The sequence below is a fragment of the Molossus molossus genome, unplaced genomic scaffold (assembly GCF_014108415.1).
Source record: "Molossus molossus isolate mMolMol1 unplaced genomic scaffold, mMolMol1.p scaffold_m16_p_22, whole genome shotgun sequence".
In the NCBI taxonomy this organism is placed as follows: Eukaryota; Metazoa; Chordata; class Mammalia; order Chiroptera; family Molossidae; genus Molossus; species Molossus molossus.
This window is the reverse complement of record NW_023425358.1, coordinates 32,380,976-32,403,733: the sequence shown is the minus strand read 5'-3', so window position 1 is coordinate 32,403,733 and position 22,758 is coordinate 32,380,976.

The following is a 22,758-nucleotide window of genomic DNA, read 5'->3' as shown; positions in this document are numbered from 1 at the left end:
CACCCCACTGACCACTACTCTGTGTTATAAGGATGATCAATCAGCCAAAATTGCTGTCGCGGAGACTGGGTTTAAATCCCAGCTCTGCCCTTACTGGCTGTGTGACCTTGGGCAAGCTGAATAGACTCTCTGAGCCTCAGTGCTCCCATTTGTAAAATGGGGCTCACAGCTACCATGCCAGGTTCAGGGGAGATGAATACAGTAATATATGGGAAGCCCATATTACAGAACCTGGCACGTAGTAAGCATTCAACAACTGATATCAAGTTAAATGAAATGAAATGAAATATGTTTAGCACTTGGCTAGGCATGGTAGGAGAATACTAAACACAATGAGATGTAGTAGCTTTCATGAAAGTTGTTTAAAAAAGCCATAAACTTGTGAAGTTATAACAAGTCTGAACAATGCAACATCAGATAGTTACTGAGAATCTACTTTGGTTCAGGCAAGGCACCGAAGGAGGCTCTGGGGAGACATGCAAACACATCATTTCAATGTGTGAAATTCTCAGATAGGTTTCGGTGGGATGGGAATCCCCGTTGGGGAGCTGCTAATTCTAGCTTCACCCCCCTCTTTGTGGTTCCTTAACGTATCTCCCTCCTTCCTGCTTCTTGCAAACTCTAGTTCCCTGCCTTTCCTCATCTTACAGAAATCCAACATAAAGTAGCTGAAGCAAAAAAAAAAGAGTTAATTTGTTCAACCAACTGAAGGCTCTAATATGATTAGCCTCAGGTATGGCTGGATCCAGGGACGCAAGTGATATCATCAGGACTTTCTCTCTCAGATCAATTTCCCTTTGTGTTGGCTTCATTCTTCAGAACATTCATTCTTGCTAATGGCAAGGTAGCCATCAACTCTTTAGATGGAGCTTTAGCCATTACACCATCAGGATAAAGAGAGCTTTTCATTTAAGTGTTCCGAGAGGACTTCCGGTCAGGATGGCGGGCAGGTAAACCTGGTATCGCGTCCTCCCACAACCACATCAAAGTTACAACTAAACTACAGAACAACCATCATTCAAAACCGCCTGAAATTGCGCTGAATGGAAGTCCTACAACTACGGGATTAAAGCAGCAGCCACACGAGACTGGTAGGAGGGGCGGAGGGGACGGGCTGGTCCCACACCCACGTGTGGCGGATAAAAATCAGAAGGACACCTCGGCCGGGAAGGTCCTTCCTGAGGACTGAGGGGTCCCCGTCCCACACCAGGTGCCCTGCTCAGGGTTCCAGTGCCAGGAAGAGAGTCCCCATCACTTCTGGCTGGAAAAACCAGCGGGAACTGAGGCTCAGGGAGGCTGAGGTGGCTGGAGCCCCAGGCAGCTCCCTAAAGGGCCCACACACGGACTTATCGGACTCTCTCCCTCTAAGCTTGGAGGGGAGGCAGCTCGAGGGGCACCAGAGACATACAGGGAAGAACTGAGCGGTTTGGCACTGGAGCGAGGGCTGGAGAGGGGGCTTTCTCCGGGACAAACGTGCTGTCAGAGGCCTTTGTTCCTTTGGTGAGCCCTTCCCTGGGGCGGCAGACAGCTGCCATATCTGGGACTCCAGCAATACTGGCTCACACTGGTAGCCCCGCCCTGCTGACTCCCTGAGGCCCCGCCCCACCCCACCCAACTTTCAAGCCCACCCAAGCTGTTGCCACTTGCTTAACCATAGGATTGGCCGGTCTTGGATCCTGCTTCAGGTTTTTCCTAAATTCTTTCAAACGAGCAGCATCTGGTCTCAGCGAGCCCCATACCTCTCATTAAGTAATACACTGAAACAAACACAGGGAGGCAGCCAAAATGAGGAGACAAAGAAACAGGTCCCAAATGAAAGAACAGAACAAAACCCCAAGAAAAGAACTAAGTGAAGTGGAGATAAGCAACCTAACAGATACTGAGTTCAAAATACATGCTCAATGAACTTAGTGAGAACCTCAGTGAACTTAGTGAGGGCCTCAAGAGCATAAAAAAGGACCAGTCAGAAATCATAGATGCACAGTTAGAATTGAAGGAGGCATTAACTGAAATAAAGAATAATTTACACAGCTTCAATAATAGAGTACGTAAATCCAAGGAGCAAACCATCGATTTGGAATAGAAGGAAGCAAAAAATGCCCAATCGGAACAGCAAAAAGAAAAAAGAATTTAAAAAAATGAGAATAGTGTAAGGAGCCTCTGGGACAACTTCAAGCGTGCCAACATTCGCATCTTGGGGATGCCAGAAGGAGAAGAGAGAGAACAAGAAATCGAAAACCTGTTTGAAACAATATTGGCAGAAAACTTTCCTAACTTGGTGAAGGAAACAGACATACAAGTCCAGGAAGCACAGAGAGTCCCAAACAAGATGAACTCCAAGAGGCCCACACCAAGACACATCATCATCAAAATGCAAAAGGTTCAAGACAAAAAGAGAATCTTAAAAGCAGCAAGAGAAAGGCAGCTAGTTACCTACAAGGGAGTCCCCATAAGGCTGTCAGCTGATTTCTCAAAAGAAACTTTGCAGGCCAGAAGGGAGTGGCAAGAAATATTCAGAGTGATGAAAAGCAAGAACCTACAACCAAGATTACTCTATCCTGCAAAGCTGTCATTTAGAATTGGTGGCCATATAAAGACTTTCCCAGACAAGAAAAAGTTAAAGGAGTTCATCACCACCAAATCGTTATTATATGAAATGATGAAGGGTCTTGTTGAAGAAAAAAATAAAATATATGAACAGACAAAATGGCAATGAATACATATCTATCGACAATGGAATCTACAAACAAAATGAACAGGTAGAACAGAAACATTCTCATAAATATAGAGAACATTTTGTTAGTTGCCAGTTGGGAGAGGGGTTGGGGGAATGGGTGAAAAAGGTGAAGAGATTAAGAAGCACAAATTCATTGCTAGACTGACAAACCTCAAAGGGTAAGGGGCTGGGTGGGTGGGAAAAAATAAACCAAAGAACTTATATGAATAACCAATGGACATAGACAAGAGTGTGGGCAAAGGCGGGAGGGGGGCGGGAGTGGGGAGGAGGGGGTCAATGGGGGGAAAATGTGGAATATCTGTAATACATTTTACATTCAACAATAAAGATGTAAAAAAAAAAAAAAAAAAAAAGAGAGAGAGAATTAAAAAAAAAGGGTCCCGAGAGAGTCTAGAGTTGCCTGTCATTGGGCCAGTTTCAGTCACGTGTCCATCCTTGATCCAACTTCTGTGTCTAGGAAGATGGAATAAATGGATCGGCCAGATTTGGGTCACGTGTTCATCCCTTGGAAATCACGGGGCCCTAGTGTGGATAAAAGGTCATTCTCCAAGGAATGTTGGATCCTGGGTGGATAAAAACAACAGATGCCCCTCACACGTGGCAAACCTTCTCATCCTTCATGAGGAAGGGTAAATGTCATCTTAGCAAAATGTTATCTTTACTATCAGCCCACAACTCATACAACTGTATGTAGCTCTCCTTTAAGGGATGAGCTATATACAGGGTGGGGCAAACGTAGGTTTACAGTGTTCTTATGGAAGATAATACAGTAACAAATACAATTATAATACAAGAATAAACTCTCTGTTTCACATACTCACCAGTGTAAACCTACTTTTGTCCCACTGTTATTATTAATGTAGGTTCTGGGCACCTAGCTCAGTGCTTCAGACAGGTTGGGCATTTAAGAAATGCTCATTGAGTGAGTGAGTGAATGAATGAATGAATGAATGAATGAAGCCAGAGTATAGTGGTCCTAAGGGCCAGTTTGCCCTTAGATCCACTGGCTCCCTTCCCTGTTATATTATCATAGAGGAGACCTTTAGGCTGCATTTCTTGGGGTCCCTAGCTTCTGCCTAGGGGCAGCCAATGGGAGACCTTCGCAGGATACTGGGGTGCAGGTGGGAGGGAAGACGTGGGTGCTTCTTCCTACCTCTTTCTCTTAAGAGGCTTCTTTTGCAAAGACTGCATCTGCTCTCTCTACCATCCTAGCTCTGGCCTTGTGACCCTGGCTTCTGGCAATATCCCCTCCTCCCTCTGTCTAGCCAGATCCAAAAAATGTGGCTTCTGCTGTGACTAATCTCTGGGTGGTCACGCCATCCCTTCTTGGCTTCTGACCTCTGTTCATCCCCCATAGAACCCTTCCCTGCATTCAATTTCATCTGAAGTACTTAGAGTGGAATCTGTTTTCCTGGCTGGTGCCTGGCTGATACCAAACTCTTTCATCCGAAACCCTCAAATCGTTAGGGACACGCTTGTCTATAGAATTTTCTGACCCACAAAGGGACTGTGGTTTGCTCTGAGAGGAATTTTCCAGCTGTGGCTCGAGAGACAGAAGTCACCCCTTCCCGACGACGCCGTATTCACGGAGGGTTCTCCGTTCACCAGACCGCCCTGCTGCCCTTCTGCAGGTGCCCAGTGAAGACGGTCAGTATTCAGTATTTTTGACTGAATAAATAAAAGTTAGTTCTTAATATAATCGATAATCAACTTCCTGAGACTTTTGTTTAATTGTTGTTATTTTTTAAAATCTATTTTGAATTGATTTTTTAGAGAGGAAGGGAGAGAGATAGACACATCGATGTGAGAAACAGCAACCAGCTGCCTCCTGCGTGCTCCCCACTGGGGACAGAGCCCTGGCATGTGCCCTGAGTGGGAATCGAACCGGGACGTCTCAGTCCATGGGACACGCTAAATCCACTGAGCCACACTGGCCAGGTGAGACTTTGAATCTTTGTATTTTTTTTCTCACAAATGCCTCTTGCAGATTTCAACCTGCTTCTTTGTTCCTTCCAGCTTATCCCTACTGAGTGATGGTTTTAGAGGTAAACACCTTCTTTGTGGTATAATTTACGCAGTTGCTCTCAATAATAGTTTCATCTCACGTTGAAGTGAACCCTCTTGTTCTTTAAAAGGCATCAGAAGCCCCCACTGAATTCCTCACTGTAATGAAACTAGTTTCCTACAGCTGATGCGGAGGCTAATTTGTGTATTGCTGTCATTGGAAGGCTTTGGAATTAATTATCTTAGCTAACCTTGTTGAGATCTAACCGTGTTACAATTCGTGCATAAAAACGTTATCTTCTCAGCGGTGTCTGGTGAGACTGTAAGTATCTTTATTCTCTCTTGAGCAGGGAAATGTAATTTTTGTTGGTTTCAAAATTAAGATGGCGAATTAAGTGGCAGTAGGAAGAACTCAAATTGAAAGGCAGACTTTAGAATTTGGATTCTAGAAATAGCTCTGAAGTTGACTGACTGTGTGGCCTGGGGTCAGGCTATTCTTCCTGAACCCTTTGGAGGGGGTATGCTCTGAAACCATTTTTAATTACATCAGTGCTACAGAAATATATTTTTATAAAAATGTAAATTTACAAATAAAGCTAACATCCCCTTTGACCGTGACTCTCCCATACTCCCAGAGTATCCAGTCATTTGTTAGAAGCTGATATTGCTAGATCACTGTCTATGGATTTGTGTGTTAATGAACAGTGTTGTTATATGAATGTGTTTCACCTAAATGTACATGACGGTGGTATTGCAACTACAGCCTGCTTTATCCACCCGACATCATGACTTGGAATTCTTTTCATGTCATTATGTGTATGTTTTTTCTTCTTTCTCACAGTTCTGGGAAGTCCCAAGTTAAGGTGCGAACTGGTTCAGCTGCTGGTGAGGACTACTTCCCAGCTTGCGGACAGCCACCTTTCTGCTGTATCCTCGCATGGGGTGGGGGCAGGGGATAGGAGAGAGAGAGAGAGAGAGAGAGAGAGAGAGAGAGAGAGATCTTCTCTTCTTTTTTTCAAAATATGTTTTTATTGTTTTTTTAATCAGTTTTCTTTTTTTATTAATTTATTTTTGTTACAGATGTTTCTCCTTTTTTCCCCATTGACACCCTCTCCTCCATTTCCCCCCACCTGTTTTTATTGATTGTTTAGATAGAGAGGAAGGGAGAAAGAGATAGAAACATCAATGTGAGAGAGACACATGGATCGGCTGCCTCCTGCACGCCCCCTACTGGGGATCGAGCCCAAAACCCAGGCATGTGCCCGAATTGGGAATCGAACCAGGACCTCTCAGTCCATGGGACGACACTCAACCCACTGAGCCACAGTGGCCGGGCTCTCTTCCTCTTCTTATAAGGACACTAGTCCCACCATGGGGCCGCACCCTCATGACCCCATCTATACCTGATTACCTCCCAAAGACCTCATCCCCAACCACCATCACATTTGGGGTGGGGTAGAGCCTCAACATATAAATTTTGAAGGGGGGGCGGGGGGATTCAGTCCATAACACTATTTCATAATATAGATATGCTATTACTTATTTAGCCATTTTCTTATTGAGAAATGTTTAAGCTGTTTTCGGATTTCCCCATTACAATCTGTGCTGTAATGACATCCTCGTCCCGGCTCCTCCCTCAGGGACACCTTGAGAACGGAGTGGCTCCATCACAGTCCTGTCATCCTTAAAGCGAGGGAACTGAGCAAGTTAAACTTGAAATCATTTTCAGTATAACCCGGGTATAATTGGGGTCCCATGGGGCCCCGTCTTTGTTCTGTGTCAATTGAAAGAAATGACAATTTTTTTTCCAGAAAACTAGAACTGAACACAATTCCATTTTTCGCTTGGTTGCTCAGAAAACCCCCAAAGGTAGTGGTGTGGTTCGGGGTGAGGGTGGAGGTCCCCGCGAGGAATCCATTCCTCTTCGGGAATTGGTTTGTTTGTTGTTTCAGGTAGAATTCCGATTCTTTGGACTTCAGATACAATGGCGCGTACCCTTTTTGAGGTTTCCAGACCGGTGTTACTTCTCTCTTATTCTAAATTTTCCATGCACGCATAGATCAGCAGTACATGTGGTTACAAATTCAAAGGTAGGAAAGGCTGTAAGGTTAGAATCCTCCCTCCCTCCCACATCTCTTATCTTGCCAGAGAGTCTCACCACTTCCAGTCTCTTATGGATCTTCTTCTTTTTTTTTTTTTATCCTCACCTGAGGACATTTTTGCATTTATCTTCGGATAGAGCAGGAGGGAGAGAGGGAGGAAGAGAGAGAGAGAAACATCGATGTGAGAGAGACACATCGACTGGTTGCCACCACACAACCCCAACCGGGGCCGAGGACGAACCGCAACCGAGTACGTGCCCTTAGCAGGAACTGAACCCAGGACTCTCTGGTCTGCAGGCCAAGGCTCTAACCCCTGAGCCAAACCAGCCAGGGCTGGATCTTCTTGTCTCTTAAAACAACCCTCCATCAACACAACAGTGGCATGCCCGACGCAGTTTGGCGTTTGTCTTTTTTAATTTTTCAACTGTGGACAAATGCAGGCACACAGAAGTAGAAATACATCCCTCTGCACGCATCCTTCACCTTAACAATGATCAGCATCCTGCCCTTGCTTTTCCAACTGCATGACTCGCCTTGGGCGTTGTTCCGTTTTAGTTCATGCCAACTCGCCTTGCCTAGAATTCTATAATAATTATGTCCCATAATTCATTTCACCCACCTCCTGTAGCTGGGCATTTATATTGTTTCCGATCTCACATTGCTACAAACAGTGCTGCCATGAATCTCCTTTTACAACCCTCTTGGAGCATGTGTGTGAATGAGTCTGTAAGACGTTCCTAGAAGTGGAAATGCTGAGTCAAAGGCGTACGCATCTGAGACATTGATGAGGGCTGCCAGATGGCTCAGGGATGGAGCTGCGTTACTTCTCACGCTCACGGAGTGCCTGGGAGGGCTCCTCCCACAGGCTCATCATCACATTGTTTATCTTTAAAATCCTTTCTCCTAGTTAGCTCTTCAGTATTTTTCAAACCCAGATGTGAGCTGTAGTTAGTAAGTTGTGAAGCCAAGTTCATGGGTAGAGCTCAGCATAGAATAGAATAGAACCCAGCAAAGAGCATCCTTCATGGTGGAGGCAAGTGTTGCTGGGAAAACTTCTGCTTTGGTCGTGTGTGTGTGTGTGTGTGTGAGCTGGGTTGTGACGTAAAGCACCGATCTTACAGTGGGCCTGGGTTTAAGGAGTTTGAAAAGTTCCCCTGCTCCTGTCATCGGAGAAAAATGTTCTGATACAAGTCTGCTCCCCCTCTGGCACCCACCCTGCCTCACCCCCTGCCAGGCGTGGACAGACTTCGCAGAGGGCCTCTGGGCGGCCTGCGGATGACCGTGTTTCACAAAGGGAGCCATCTGCTCAGGGCGATGCGCCTGCGTGCTGAGGGGCTGTCCTGGGCATTACCGGGCACTTGGACTCCTTGGGCCCGACACTCGTGGCCAGGAGCACCTCCTAGTCCCGGCGATGCAGAACATGGCCTTTCTCACTTTTCTAAGCTCTCCCTAGGGGGCGCTGTACCACCCCCCACTGGAAAGCCTCGCTGCTGTGCTGGGTCGTGGGAACAATGGCGGAGTTGTACTCGAACAGCTTTTGTCTTAATCACCTTTGCTCTAAAAAGTCCTTCTAGCCTCAGGGTTTTCAAATGTGCTCTGTCTCCTGTTTGGAACAGTAAGCCCCCTCCTCCCCTACACACATGCACATGCACGCACACACACACAGCTTGGCCATTTCCCCTACTCGTCCTTCCGGTCTAAGTGCCACTCATTTTGGAAGGTCCCCCTGTTAGAAACGCTCTTGTCACCTCTCTCTCCGCAATCACCGTGCCTCTCTGTTCCTCCTGACTTTGCAAATGGCCTGCACCTCCGTCTAATGCTTGTGCTCCTCCCCGAGGGTGGGGACCCCGGCTATCCCATCCACAGGCGTGTCCCCGGGATGGTGTCTACTGTCTAAAAGGCACTCCATAGATGTTTCTAGAAGGAGAGATTTGTCTATGTTCTCATTTAGTATCAGGAGAGGTACCGATGGACCAATGACCGTTTCCTAAGGGAACGAAACAAGCCTTCTTCCTTTGGCGACTATGGCTCTTCGCTGTCTGTGAAGTGACAGGCTGAGGAAATTCTGATGTATTGTCCTAGGCAGGCGAATCAGCCAGGAGCCCCGGGGAAATCTGCCCGTCGGGAAAGGGCTGTTTACCAAGAAGTCAGCGGGGCCGAGGGGCTCTGCCCGAGATCGTGCAGCTACCTGGGGACTTGAACTGGCAGGAGAATGTTGTCACCTCTAGGTATTAAGGGGCAAGTGCGGGGAGAGGAACCTGGACCTCGAGAGAGAGGCTGTGGAGAGGGCTAACCCGTGGTGACCCCGCAGGAGGGGCGCATGGGAACAGACACTGCATCTCCCATCCTCTGCGCTCCCATTGGTCAAACCCATGGGGAAGGGAGCCCAACGAGACAGTGTACCCAGGTCAGCCTCCCCTCTGCTCCGTCTGTACAGAGCAGGGGAAAAGGCTAGCCAGTGCTCAGAGGAGAAACAGAAGATGACTGGGACAGTGGGTACCAGAGTCAGAGTCCCTGAGCTTAACTCTACTCGGTAAGTCACCTCTCTGTGCCTCCGCTTCCTCATCTGTAACATGGGAATCACAATAACGGAACCCACTCCCCAGAGCTGAATGTGTTCTGTAACATGCCGAACACTTAGATTAGGGATTGGCACATTCTAAGTGCTCCTTGTTAGCTCTCCCTAGAATCGTCGTTGGGAACATCATTTTGCTAGGATTGTACAGAAATTTACAGGGGAGGAAAAAGCGAATAAAACCTCGCGCTGAGGAATGGGGCTTTGCAGAAGCAGAAGGAAGTGACGGGGAAGGGCAGGGGGATTGGTTCTCGGGCGTGGAAGGGGTTGTCATCTTCACCACGAGGCCTGAGACCGGCTCTGGAAGTTTGATGCTGGCACAAATGGACTTTATTTTTTCTCACTTCCAGCACTGTCACCACCCCCCCCCCTTAATAATCTACAGGCTGACGGAACATATTTGAATGGGGGAGACTAAATGAGTTTTCATTTGCTACTTTGAAACGTTTTAATCCCCTGAAGAGAAAGATTAAAAAGCTTTTTATGGAGGGTGCAGGGGTGTATTTTTTAAAAAAATTCATGTTGCTATTCAGCATTCCACAAGATCTTCCTTCATCTTCTGGTGTCAGTGGCTAGAAACATGTCATTGCTCCCATCACCATGGCCACAGTGAAGGGGGAGGTGGGGCCGGGGGAGGGCTGGGGGCTGGCAAGGAAAATCAAGTAACAAGTGAGCTTTGTAAAGAAGGGCGTCAGGGAGGGGAAGGATGCTGAGAGGTGCACAAAGTCTGTTTTGACAAAGGAACCATTTGTGAAAAAATGCACCTCTATCATCTCCATCTCTATAGATAGAGCGATAAAAATATAGTTCCATAGCGAGATAGATCTATGGAGACAGATAAACAGATATTTTAGATTAACAATCTTTTTTTTTTTTTTTATCCTCACCCGAGGATATTCTTCCATTTTTTGTACAGATAGAGTGGGAGGGAGAGAGAGGAAGGGAGAGAGAGAGAGAAACATCGACGTGAAGGGACACATCGAGTGGCTGCCACCCGCACGACCAACCAGGGCCGGGGACAAACTGCAACCGAAGTACGTGCCCTTAGCGGGAACCGAACTTGGGTCTCTCCGGACCGCAGGTCGACGCTTTAACCGCTGAGCCAAACTGGCCAGGGCGGATTAACAATCTTTAATAAAGACAGAGAGTTTGGAACAAACTGAGAACTCAGGCACAAGAGACGAGTTCTCCGACGGCCACCGGCATACAGAGTGGTGTGATGCTTCAGCGGGGACAAAATGTGTAGGAAGAGGAGACTCAGTCCAAACCTTGTCCAGCTGCCAACGTCCTGCACACCTCTGAGCACTGGTCTGAGAGTCTGGAGAACTGGCTTCACTGTCTGGAGCCTCCTGCATCTGGGGTGTCACCCTTCCAAGATGAGAGCTGGGCAGGGCGTGGTTCACCTTGGTTTGCTGATGGGCTGGGGGGGGGGGCAGGGTCTGTGGGAGCTGACTGGCAAGGGTAGCCTCAGCTGAGCCCAGTCCTGCCTCAGCTGCCTCTCGTCCTCAGCAGGCTAGCCTGGGCTTATGATTGGGCAGGAGCTCAAGAGAGGAAGGAGAAGTTGCAAAGCCCCTTGAAGTCCAGGCTCCTGGCAGGCTACTGGCCAAAGCGAGACACACCGCAAAGCAGGCAAGGGCTGGAGAAATTGACTCCCTCTCTGGGTGGACAGAGCTGCAAAATCACGTAGCAATGCGGAGCCCCAGGGAAAGGCGGCATTAGGGCCATGTTTGCAACCATCCCACCACGCTCATCTTGTTATGCAGAGATAATATTAGCAGTTACTTCTCAGACTTGTCATGAGAATTCAGTGGGATCGTGCATATAAAGCGCCGACTTGGAGCCACGCTTGTGGGAGGTGCTCAGCAAATCTCAGCCATGACCATGGTGGCTGTGATCATTCATATTATCATTATGATTGATTCTAGCCCTCCTCATCCCTGGGCAGCTGCTCGGCGCAGTTCTCAGTTTCAGGTCCCCTCGTCGGGTTTGCTCCTGCACGCCCGACTGCTTTCGCTCTTAATAAAGGAGCGAGTCAGTTCCTGGAAAACGTCCGTGATTTCGTGAACACAAATGCCACAGCCTGTTAGCATCCTTTGACCATTAGCTGTCAAGGCAGCCAGAGCAGGGATCTATTTAAAGAACACGTAGGTGCCTTTGCTTTTTGCCATCAAAGCCACGCCAGGGATGGAGACACATCTGAACTGGGCAGAAGGGTCCTGACATGAGACAGACCTTCCACTTGCCATCTGCCTTGACTCAGGGCCGGGGAAGTAATTGCCTGGCGAAGTTTGGTCACCTCGTGTTAATTAATAGTGCCGCCAGCTGAAGGTTCATGGTTTATGGTTTATTTTTGTCTCCAAAGGAGAGAGAGATGGAGCCTGGATTTGGAAATGCCCCACAGGCTACAATGTAGCTAAATTTTATAGTCTTGCTAACGGTGCCTCAGCTGGCTGCGTGCTCTTGACACTGTGCTAAGAGAAAAGGGATCAAGCATCTTGGAGGCTCTTGTTTACTGTCAAGCAAAGGACGGCCAAATGCTTTCCACCGCGTAGGTGAACCTCAACAGTGGTCGCTTTTATGGGTCTGACATCAGCCCTTTTTCCAAGTAGGAGATACTAGCATTTGCACAAAGAATCTACATGGAGGGAGAAGAGCAGAATGAATTTATTGATTGAAATCCCCATGAAGTTTAATTTTTGAAGGGAAAATACTTTCTTTTCATTCCATCTTCAAGCAGAAGCAAAGCCGGCAATAAAATGTGTGTGATTCATCAGAAAGCAGACAGATGTTATTTCTCTTATTTTTAGAAGGTAGCTGTCTAGGTACTGGGTTCTGCTAATGACAGAGGGATTATATCGGGAAATCCTGATTGGGAGAGGCTTCCTTTTTTTTTTTTTTTTTTTTTTTTTATCCTCACCCGAGGACATTTTTCCATTTTTTGTTCAGACAGGGTGGGAGGGAGAGAGAGGAAGAGAGAGAGAGAGAGAAACATCGATGTGAAAGGGACATATCGAGTGGCTGCCACCCACACAACCCAACCAGGGCCGGGGACAAACTGCAACTGAGGTACGTGCCCTTAGCGGGAACTGAACCCGGGTCTCTCTGGGCCGCGGGCCAACGCTCTAACCACTGAGCCAAACCAGCCAGGGCGGGAGAGGCTTTCTTTAAAAAGCAGCCTAAGCCAAACTGGCTTCCAAAGATATTTCCTTGCTTCTTTCTTTTTTATCTTTAATCCTTCTGACACCCTGAAAGTAGTTCACATGTAGAATTAAAACAATCCATTTGCCCATCCTTGATGTTTATGTGACTTTGTAGTTCCTCTTCAGAAGCCTCAATCTATCCTCTGGCCCTCACTTTGAAGAATGGTGTCAGAGGAAAATATGAATTTAATTAAATTTTTTTGTTGTTGTTGAAACACTCGACTCAAATAGGCTAAATCAAAAGAGTAAAAGAAAACAAATGCATTGAATATTATGGAAACATGCAGGAGCTTCAGGCATGGCTGGATCCAGGTGCTTGAACATGACAGAAATTTTCTTGCAATTCTCTCTCTGTTGTATAAACTTTAGTCTCAGGCTGGAGGATGGCAAAGATGTCCCTCATCAGCTCCGGGCTTACATTTTACCAGCTTAGCAACCCTAGTCTGAAAGGTACAACTCCTCTTTCAGAACACTGGCAAAAGTTTCGGATAGGGATCTCATGGGCTTGCATTGGTCACATGCCTATCTTGGTACCAAACATTGTGGCCAGGGGCATGAAATAGATGGATTGGTCTTGTGGGGGCATGTGCAAGCCCCTGGGGTGGAGGAAGGCAACAGCTCCACTCAGACTTCATGGACCAACCATGGGGGAAGGATGATTGACCCAAAGGTCAATCAGGAGTAGGAGAGTACAGTGTGTCCGGACCAGGCAAAAGTAAAAGATGACCTTTGGGATAATGTACTAGTCTGGGTCCTCCAGGAAGCAGACTCCAAGATGGGATTAAATGTACAAAGATTGAATTAGGGAACACTTAGGGGAGGAGGCAGGGTGAGAGCCAGGCTTGGAGAGCCACCAGACCCTGACAAGGGGAGGGGAGGAAGATTGGCTGGGAACATCCCAGGCTCCTGTGCATGCTGAGGAAGTTTCAGCAAGGTGCCAAGGAGTCCTCCAGCCACGCTCTCTGCCAGAGGAGCCCTGTGTCTCCCAGGGTCAGCAGGCTTCTTTGAATATCTGCTGCACTGAGTTATTGGCGGGGAGCAGCCCATGGGAAGTGTGGCCTCGTTTGCACCGATGGGTTTGACAGCCTAGCAGCTGGGGCCCTCAGTCAATTAAGCTTCCTGTAGCCGGGGGTCCGCGAGGCACATTCTCATGGCTGCCACAGGTAATAACTGATCTTTATAAAGTATCTCATAGATTCAAAGGTGCTGCCATAGCTCATAGCTTAGTTGATCCCTGCGATACAAATAACAGTATCATCGCCTCCCTCCATGTTATAATGGGCAGGTGAGGCGTGAGAGGTAATGATGTGTCCCGAGCCATCCCACTGGTAAAGAACCGGGACTCAGATCCTGACCTTTGCCCCCCTAACTATCACACCCCCACCCTGCACAGGGTAGAATAGCATCTCCCTAAATTCATAACCGCCTGCAACCTCAGAATGTAACCTTAGCTCGAAATAGGGTCTTAGCAGATTTAATTAGGTAGGGTAAGATGAGGTCCTGCAGGGTTGGGGTGGGCCCTACATCCAAGATAACTGGTGTCCCTGTAGGAAGAGATGAAGACACAGACACGGATCAGACAGGAAGAGAACCATGTGCCTGCCTGGTTCTTCTCTATGTGCTGCATGGCCCTGCTCCCCCTAACCGAGCCCCCTGGGCACTGCTGATGGGCTAAACCCAGAGCCGCAGAGTGTGTGGTCAGAGAGCAGAGGCACAGGCACGCTGGGCCAAGAAGACTCCGGTCATATGCCATCCACAGAAGGCGGCTGAGACATCGTCATGTTGGTAGCAGGTACCCTCAGATGTGATGTAATGAGAAGGGCATTTCACCTCTCTGGGATGCTTTCCCCAAATCCATGACTCCAGTCTAATAATGAGAGCCATCTGACAAGCCCACACTGGGAGGACAGTCTACCAATTACTTGACCAGTACTCTTCAAAGCGCCAAGGTCATGAAAAAGGATAAGACTGAGAAATTTGCCCCAGATGGGAGGAGACCGAGACATGATGACTAAATGCAACGTCAGATCCTAGAACAATCAAAAAAGACATTAGTAAAATCCGAATGAAGGCAGTTAATAGCATTGCACCAAGGCTGATTTCTTAGTTTTGATAAATGTGCCATGGGTAATGTAAGATGTTGACATGAGGAAAAGATGAATGAAGGGCATATGGAGACTCACAGCTTTTCTGTAAATCTGAAATCATTACAGAATAGAAAGGCTATTTGAAAAGAGACAGACAAGAAACAGAAGCAAAGCAAAGAAACATCATGGGGCCACTCAGGGACAGGAGGAAACTTGGTTTATGATGGACCTTTTCCAAGTTGTATGACGTCTGACTGAATTTTACAGCCTGTTCTTGGCTGCCTCTCTCCATCCATCATTTATCTGTATATCCATCCGAGCATCTATTGTATGTTATACACTCTCTTAGGTTCTGGGGCTACAGCCGTGACAGACTCTTAGGTGTCTGATCTCATGGAATTTACATTGTAGTCAGAGAAACAGACTATCGCCCTGGCCGGTTTGGCTCAGCGGTTAGAGCGTCAGTCCCCGGACCAGAGAGTCCCGGGTTTGGTTCCCACTAAGGGCACGTACCTCCGTTGCAGTTTGGCCCGGGGCCCAGTTGAGGTTGTGTGGGTGGCAGCCAGTCGATATGTCTCTCTCGAAACAATGTTTCTCTCTCTCTTCCTCCCTCTCTCCCTCCCGCTCTATCTGAAGATAGATGCAAAAATGTCCTCGGGTGAGGATTAAAAAAAAAGAAACAGACTAACTACCATTCAATGAATCAGTCAACCATCTATCTACTTAAATGGACATGATGCCATCAGATGGTGATGAGTGCTATGTGGAAAAGTAAACTAGGCAATGAGGGGAAGGTGATCAGAGAAGGCCTCTCTGAGAAAATGACTTAGGCTGGGACCCAAATGACAAGAAGGAAACCTGCCATGCAAAGAGCAGGAGGAAGTGCAGTCCAGGCAGAAGAAACAGCTGGTGCAAAGGCCCTGAGGTGACAACACACTTGGATGTTTGATGGACAGAAGACCTGAGGCTGGTGGTAGATGAGGGCAAAGGCATGGGATGGGAGTAGTGGGGAGTGGATCCCCTTTGATCCCTATAAATATCTGGGGAAGGAGATACTCTTGCTTCTTGTCACAGGTGGGGATGGAGAGGCTCAGACCTCTGTTCCTTTCCCTGCAATGAATCCTGGGAGTATCACGATAGGCCATGGAGGAGAAAGTTTTGTGTTTTGATGCCCCTCAAGGTTGACTTGAGAATGACATAAATTCTTATGAAAAGTACCCTCTGGGTCTACCTTGCTTCCTGTGGAAAACCAGCAGGGACTCTCAATGCGGTCAGACTTGTGTCCCCCACGGCGTCCTCGCTCCGATTCTCCTGCTGGAAGGGGCTGCTTCGAGGTCCCGGCTTTGCTGTCTGAGTGAGCAGGATGCTTCATGAGACTGCGGCTTTAGCAGCTCCCCCACGACGGTCCCTTCCTACCTTTTCTCCAAGTCCCCTTCCATGTGGCCCAGGTCCATTAGAGGGGCCCCGGGTGAGTAGGTGGCTTGAGTCCTCTCTCCTCAGTTGCTCTGCAGGTTCAGGGTGTGGTGGTGATGGTCGAAGGCTCCGTGAGCTCTGGGCATCCACATCAGAGGAAGAAACTTCTACCTTCTTCTGACAAAAAATGGTGCCCCTTCCATTCCTTCATTTATCAAGTATTTATAGGGTATTTATTCTGTGCCAGACACTGTGTTAGGCACATTAAGACAGATGTGGTTCCCTGTCCTCAGTGAACTGTGATCTGGACGTAGCCACTCTCACAGGGGTCTTCTGGGATGGTGATCTGGTCCAGCTCTTTCTAAACTTGTTTGTAGAGACCAGCATCTGGAAAACACAGAATCCTATTACATGATGACCAAATGCAGTGTCACCAAGACTGTTGTGGTGGAGGGCCTCACCTCCCCTGGTATGGAATACACCATCATTCATTCATTCATTCATTCCTCACCGGAGGACACTTTTGCATTTATCTTCAGATAGAGCGGGAGGGAGAGAGGGAGGAAGAGAGAGAAACATCGATGTGAGAGAGACACATCAAGTGATTGCCACCCACATGACCCCAACCAGGGCCGGGGCCAAACTGCAACCAAGGCACATACCCTTAGTGGGAACCGAACCCGGGACTCTCCGGTCTGCGGGCCGACGCTCTAACCGCTGAGCCAAACCAGCCAGGGCTCACCACCTTTTATTGAAATGACTCCCTATTGTTGGACATTTAGGTTGTCTCCAATTCGTCATTATGATAAGCAAGGCCGTGATGATGATCTTTATACGAACACCTAATTCTTTCCTTAGGGTCCATCCTTGAGAGGCTGTCATGGGCCGAGCAGTAGGTGTGTCTGCTTTCTCAGGGTATGGACACACCGTGCTCGATCGCCCTCCAGGAGGGCTGTGCCCCTTTACCTTGCCATCTACGGTCAGCTCGTCTGAGGTCTAGTCTGCTGCCTGAGAGGTGGCATTTCCGCAGCCCTTCTCCTGTCTTGCCAAGTGGGTTTCGTGGGAGAGCCAGCCTCTGCCTTTTTCAAGCTCGCTGGAGATCTGTCGTGTCGTGTTAGGGTTACATAAGTGTGATGCTGAGAGATCTCCTTGGAGGGAAGAGGCTCCCCAGATGTTGGAGTTGGGAGGGGGAAACGCTCAGAGGGCTGCCCCTACCCCCGCACCCCACTCCCCTAGTTCCCATGAAGGTACCTTTGTTCAGTCTCTCCCCACCCCACTCACATAACAGAAATAAGCATCCCCTCCCTGGTGTGTTTTAGAGTTCTTCTCACACTGTTTTGTGCTCTCGGGAGCCTCTTTTCTATCTTTCCTGGTGGCCCGTAGCAGGGAGGGATGGTCTTACTCATTTCAGTATCCCCAACATTTGGCTAGTGATGGAAAAACCCTGATAAAATGAGAGTAATAATTGCAATAATGATAATAATGGTAATAGCTAATGTGTTGAGCGCTTACTCTGTGCCAGGCCTTTATATATGTTATCTCATTGAATGATACCCATAAACGAATCATATAAGTATCATTATTACCCCCATTTCACAGATGAAGATGCTGAGGCTCAGAGAGGTGAAGTGACTTGCCCAAGGTCACACAGCCAGTGAGTGGGATTCAAGCCAACTTCTTTCAGTCATTCTACTGGGTGCTTGGTGAGTATCTAAGGCACTAAATGAAGAGCACATGTTCCCTCCATTCCCCAACATGAGCCAATGACCAGGAGACCCTGACAATATCCATTCCAGCATAACTGAGGAATCTGGTTTACTCATTTTCAGAGAAATGCCAGACTGGGGACCAGAGGGGGTCTTCTTGGATGAGGGCTTTGAAGGACCTAACAGGAGACAGGTCTACTTCTCCTGACCACCCCACCCCCAATTTCAGTGGGAATCATTCCGTTCCCATCAGAGCTTAAAGCTCCTTATGAAAATGTAGATTCTTCCAGCAAAGGTGAGCCCCCCTCCATCCTTAACGCCTCGGTGGGCGTTAGGACATCTGAGCTTCTTTCTCCAGCTGCTTTTCCTCATTCTACACTTTTCTTTCTTCTGTCCAGCTCAGATGCCACTCCCCAGGCAGCTCTCCTGGCCGCTCCCGGCCCCTTCAGCTCTCTGTGGCCTGCACTCTGGCGGTGATGGGCTGTGATGACAGTGCAGCCCAGGTCTCCCTAAAACTGTTCAAAAATAGCAGCAGCATAAAGACACGGGGCTCCTTGCGGAGTCCCATGATCTCCTGACAGGTCCCATTGATGAAAACACAACATGCGGTTTGGGGTGGTCAGATGCCCCCTTCCTGAGATTACAGGAAGGTAGAAGACACAGGCATCACCAGTGCCAAGAACAGACCTCTTCCCCAGCATTGCCCACACACCACATTCGTACTGGGCCCTGAGAACGCAGAGACACACAAGGCTGAGCTGTGTTCTTGGACTGTCCAGTCTGCTGGGAGAACCAGTCACAATGCAGGCTGGACCAGGGGAGCGTGTTAGGCTATATTGTAGGAGCTCAGAGGAGGGACATACACGTGGTCAGCCTTTAATAAGTGTTATTTATTTGTTATAGACCAGAGCAAATTCTGGAGGTGGCCTGGGAGAGAGAAGACCCTGAGTGCTTCCTTTATGTTCTTAGCATTGGAATAACTGCCCCCTGAGAGATGCAGTTGCTAAGGGGAGGGGTCTGAAGTGAAACCTGCATACCCAGAGGCCCGGTTTCAGGGAAGAAGATGCTGTTGAGGTTCTGGAAACAGAAGGGAAAAAAACAATCAAACTTAACTTTGCCCTACATTACATCAACTGAAGTACATCTGCATAGAAGAAAACATGATGTCACTACTAGAAACGCAATGCAAGATTTTCCTAATGCACTTGAAAAGAGATAGGGAACACTTACACCTTAAAACGCGTTTGCCCATAGATCACCAAATGCCATTTTTTGGAACCTCAGCAGAATATGTACCATTCTTCGGAGATCTCTTTTTTTTTTTTTTCAATAATCATCATCATCACAATACAACAATAAAAAATAAAGATGGTACACATGGGGCTCCTATATGCACTCTTCGAAGTGCTTTTATACATTAGCTAATGTGGTTCTAGGGATCGCCATAACAGTGGGTATTGTTATTATCCCCCACTTCACAGATGGCAACGCTGAGGCACAGAGGTGTTGAGAAACTTCCTCCAGGCCACACAGCTCGTATGGAAGAGCCAGATTGGAACCTAGGCAGCCTTGGCCTAAACGTGGCCTTTTAACCATTTCATTCCACTGTCTGCCAACTCGCCTTCCTCCAGTACCTCTGGGAGCTTTGGACCGGATTTTATTTGGCAAGTGGGCTCCTTGAAGAAGAAAGGAGACTAGTTAAGCACCCAGCACACAGCAGGTGCTTAATAAGTGGTAGCTGCTCTTCATTATTTAGAGTATACAACTCTTGTTCACATCCATTAGCTCAGCGGAATGTCCTTTGCACACCGGTCGGTAGGTGGGGAAGGTGCTGTAGTCCTATTTTACAGTTAAGGAAACTGAGGCTCAGAGCATGCAAATGACATGTTCAAGGCCACACAGCTGGTGAATGGGGGAGCCAAGAATCGAGCTCAGAGTTCCAGAGAGCCAGTGCCCCCTCTTCCTCTCGCCTTGCCTGATAGCACCGAACTGACTGATTAATAAATAATACTTGTTGACTTGTCTTAAAAGCTCCTCCTGCCAGGTCCGGTGGTATCCTGTTTGTAATTACCCCCTTTTCTCCTGCGGGGGCTGGGGAGCTTCCTTAAGACTTGCCCCTTTCCCAGTGAGAAGGGGTCTGTCGGGATACACAGGCCAGTCTCGGGACCCAGCAATTCCCCCTCTCCATTTTGCTCTTTCTCACTCTCTCTCTTTCTGGCTCTCCTGTGTCTCTGCTTGGTTCACGTGTTTTGTCTTTGACAGATCCCCTGGGATGAGCCGTGCTCCTGTGACATTTCTTCCCTTTTGTGTTTCTGATGATAGCATCTCCCTGGAGGCTCTTAAAAGAGAAGGATGGAGTGAATAAGCACAGCGTGCCTGGTAGTGCCACCCAGCCAGAGCCTGGTGGCCGGGCGAAAGCTTTGATGCTTTCTCTTTGGGCCTCCTCCTGTGTGCACCTGTGTGCAGGTACACGTGTGTACACACGCACGCCCACGGGCACACGGTATTGCAGGACAGGCTGTGATATGACGGAAACATGGCGTCCTGGCCAGGAGGGCACTCAGTCATGATCCCTGCGGCTTTTCATCGTGGGCTCCTCTGCAGGCTTGGTTTCCCGTGGCCGCTGTAGCAGATAACAACCTTAGTGGCTCAGAACAACGCAGATTTATTCTCTCTCGGTTCTGGAGGGCAGAGAGCCTAAAGTCAAAGTGTTGGCCGGTCTGCGTTCCTCCAGGAAGCTCTAGGGGAAAATCTGTTTGCTTTGCCTTTTCAGCTTCCGGAGGCTGCCCTCATCCTTTGGCTTGTGGCTACTTCCCTCCATCTTCAAGGCCAGCAACATAGTCTCTCTCTCTCTCTCTCTCTCCCCCCTTCTCCCCTATGCTTAACCATCCCCTCTCCTTTCTGACCTCCTGCCCCCTTTTCCCGTATAAGGGTCCTTGTGGTTACACTGGGCCCACCCAAGTAACTCAGGGTAATCTCTCCATCTCAAGACCTTAATAGCTATAAAGTCTCATTTGCCATGTAAGGTAATACATTAACCACATCTGGGAATTAGGACGTGGACATCTTTTGGGGCCATTTTTCTGTCCCACTTGCCAAATAAAATGGGGCCATTTTGGGGGGAACATTCTTTCTGGGCTATCTTAGTACCCATCTTCCCGGGAGACAGTACAGCATAGTGGGCCCTGAAACAACCTGTTGAGATTCACACTGTGCCGTCCCCACTCTTCCTGGCTGTGTTACCTTGGGCAAGTCACCTAACCTCTCTGAATCTGATTTTCTTGTCTCTAAGAGGAGCAAATAATATAACACAACTTCATTGCCTTGTTATGTCATGAAAAGCACTGGGGTGACAGAGCATGCCATGCAGTGAAGAATGAGCACTAAAAATCAATGAGGGAGATAATTATAATTAGGGGTGCTATGTAGTGTAATAGCTAGAAACTCAGAGGCCCTTGGTTCTAATCCCAGGCTCGCCACTGATGAACTAAATAGGTTCAGGTGAGCTGCGTTAGGTGTCTGAGTCTGTTTCCTCATTTTTAAAATGAAAATAAAACAGTGATCATCTTACCACATAGGATTGTTGTGAGGATAAAATAATAATATGGTGCACACGAGCCACCGGAACCCCGTGGGTAGCGTTGGTGTAGAGTTATCACCACCACCACCATTGTCTATCCTCCCTGGGGTGATGGAGAGCCTTCCTGGGCTCCTCTGGCCTCGACGGGACAGGGCAGCTTGCTGAATCCAGGGCCCAGAGCAATCCCCTTGCAGTGCTCCGGCTTTCGGAGGATCAGAGCAAGGCCGGCTCAGCCTTGAGGTGTCTGGTTTCAGGGCAGCTCCCTGCTGCAGAACTGCTTGAGGTGGCTCTCAGGACAGAAGAAGGTTTTGGTGATGGTGACCAGGGAGGTGCAGAGGGTGGGGACAAAATTCCCTGAGAAGCCAGGGCTAGTTCCTAGATGGCATGATCACCAGGGAAAGTGCAGGGTTCTGGTTTCAACCATATTATCTTTCTTAAATTTTGCTGCAAAGCTCTGTTTCAATGAAGACTTGGGCAGATGCCCAGTATGCAAAACAGTTAAAAGCACAACAGCTCTGCCCTGGCCGGTTTGGCTCAGCGGTTGGAGCGTCGGCCTGCAGACCAGAGAGTCCTGGGTTCAGTTCCCGCTAGGGCCACATACCAAAACAAACAAACAAACAAACAAACAAAACAACAGCTCTAGTTGAAACCAGGGTTGGGGGCAGCAACTTGAGCCTCCTTTTTACTCCCATGGGGACTTTGGCGGGGAGAGGGGTCCATTTGAGAAAAAACCAGCAGAGTGGCAAAAATAATGGGCTTTGGAGTCAGACCCGGGTTCACATCTCTGTCTCTGCCACTGCCTGGCTGTATGAGTTTTGGGGCTTCACATCATCTGTCTGAGCCTCAGTCATATGAAAATGGGACAATAACAGCACTTGGCTCACTTGAGTGGGGAAGACTGGCAATAGAAGGTGCTTAGAACAGTGCCCAGCACATGGTAGACGTCTTGGCATTTAGCAGTTGGGAGCTATTTTGATTCCCTACGGGAGATCTGAATTCTTGACAGACCCTCCAAGAACATGTGTCTAATGCCCAGGGAAGCTGTGAGGTAGAGGAGACATTCTTTGGGACCAGGAGCCAAAAGGCTTGGGAACTACTTGGGTCCTGATTCCACCACCGGCAGCCTGTGTGACTTTAGTCCTTCTCTGGGCTTCTTGAATTACTTTTCAGATGTTTATTGAGGGGCTTCCAACGTGCCTGGCACCGTTGTAGGCACTAGGACACAGGCCCTGGCATCTGGAAGGCTGGGTTCCAGATTCAGCTCTATCACTTCCTCGCTCTTTGGCATGAGTAGGTCATTGCCCCTCTCTGCTTCTCAGGTCTCCATGTGTACAGTGAGGAGACTGAACTTGTG